At 36.6% G+C, this 1,760-nt stretch overlaps 1 pseudogene; it reads left to right on the top strand.

Annotated features, from left to right (window-relative positions):
- The first annotated feature begins 286 nt into the window (after positions 1 to 286).
- LOC102849591 lies at positions 287 to 1,031 on the top strand (annotated as a pseudogene).
- The last annotated feature ends 729 nt before the right edge of the window (positions 1,032 to 1,760 follow it).

The following is a 1,760-nucleotide window of genomic DNA, read 5'->3' as shown; positions in this document are numbered from 1 at the left end:
TATTGACAAGAGAATTATGATGTTGGGAGAAGCACATCCACTATGATAACCAAAAATTAAACAGAGATAAGGTATTTGGCAACAGAGGGACTGAGGAAAAGAATGGTTGACTCCCAGAAGAATTATCAGCCAGCTTCTTCAAATGTAGCCACAGTCAGTTGTGTATTGTCTGTTTTGAAATGTTTTCTAAGCAATTATCTCATCCCTCTTGTTCTGAGACTTTGCAGCAACCTCAGAAATATCAGTCTTCCCTCCAACCACAACAGAAAAAAATGTCACAGTGGAGATGGCCTCTGTGAACTTGCTGAAAGGAGAAAAAGAGTAATAGGACGCAATGGAACGTATTGATAAAGTACAAAATGAAATGGACTTAATGAACAAGCCAGTGAGGAGATTTTAAAAGTAGAACAGAAATAAAACAAACTCTGCCAACCATTCTTTTAGAAGAAGTCAGAGTTGATCACCAAAATCCTAAAGTTTGAGGTAACAGCATTTGCCAACCATGCACAAGTGTCTGGATTGCTCGGGGAGGAGGATGAAGAGGTGTTGCATTATTTGATCAGAGTTGAAGTGACAGAAGCTGAATATATCAAATCAAGGTACACAACAGGCTTTTATTTTGATGAAAAGCCTTATTTTAAAAATAAAATTTGAGTGAGATTGATGATCTATCCTCAAAATCAACTGAAATAAAATGGAAATCTGGAAGGGACTTGATGAAATGTTCAAGTCAAATGCAGAACAATCCAGCAGGAAGAACCAGAGAGTTGCTTTAAGAATATTCTGATGCAGGTGCAGATGAATAAGGAAAGTCCATAAAAGATCCTATTTTTCCAGATCCATTACAGTATTGTTTGGTTCATGAAATGGATAATGAAGGAAGAGAAGGAGAGGAAGATGATGATGATAATGAAGAAGGTTTAGAAGGCATTGATGGAGAAGGGGAAGACTACAAAAGGGAGAAAAAGGAAAATAATGATGAGGAAGAGGAGGAAGAGGAAGAAGAGAAAGAGGAAGGAGAGGATGACTAGGAACACTGATGAATTCCAACTTTTTAAAATTTTCTTCAGTTCCTAAGAGCAAGTTTCAGTCTCTTTTGTTTGGCTTTTCCCCTTTCCCTCTTTCGTGTTCAGTTGTTCAGCACTTGAGGTCTCTTTTCTCTGCTTTATACAATGGCTCTTAACTTAATTTGGAGGAAAATGACATGAGGAGAATACATTGGGGAAATAATTGCTAGTTCTTTCCATTCCAAATTTTTTATCCCTTCTTATTCCCTAAAAAACAAAACAAAACAAAAACAAAACCCCCAAAACTATAGAATCAATATACCACCATGTTCTGTGGGAAAAAGAAAAACCTTCTGTTACCTTAGCTCTGACAGGAAGCTGGAGGGTTCTAGGTTGTTGGGTAATAAGTAGTACATAGAATTCTAGTTTTTTTCCTCCTTTCTCTGTATATTGGGGTCAGAGAGTACACTGTCTCTATGTGAATATGAACAGTTAGCATTTACCAACATGTATCTGTCTACATTATCTTGTTTGGAAAAAAAAGAAGGAAAACAACCTTATAAAACATTTGGGTTATATAAAGTCAGCAAAGGATAGGTTGAGGTGTTTGAGTGGGTTATGTGAGCATTTTGGCCAACGTGGCTTCTCCTTTGGCATGTTTAACTTTGATGTTTATTGGACATCTTTGCAGTTTAAGTTGACAATTTGAAAATAAAATTCTTTCCTAATGATGACTCGATCTCTGTCACTTGA

Source organism: Elephantulus edwardii, unplaced genomic scaffold, assembly GCF_000299155.1.
Source record: "Elephantulus edwardii isolate Elephantulus edwardi_28Jun2011 unplaced genomic scaffold, EleEdw1.0 scaffold00046, whole genome shotgun sequence".
In the NCBI taxonomy this organism is placed as follows: Eukaryota; Metazoa; Chordata; class Mammalia; order Macroscelidea; family Macroscelididae; genus Elephantulus; species Elephantulus edwardii.
The sequence above is the reverse complement of the archived record's forward strand: the minus strand, read 5'-3'. Positions and strand labels throughout refer to the sequence as shown.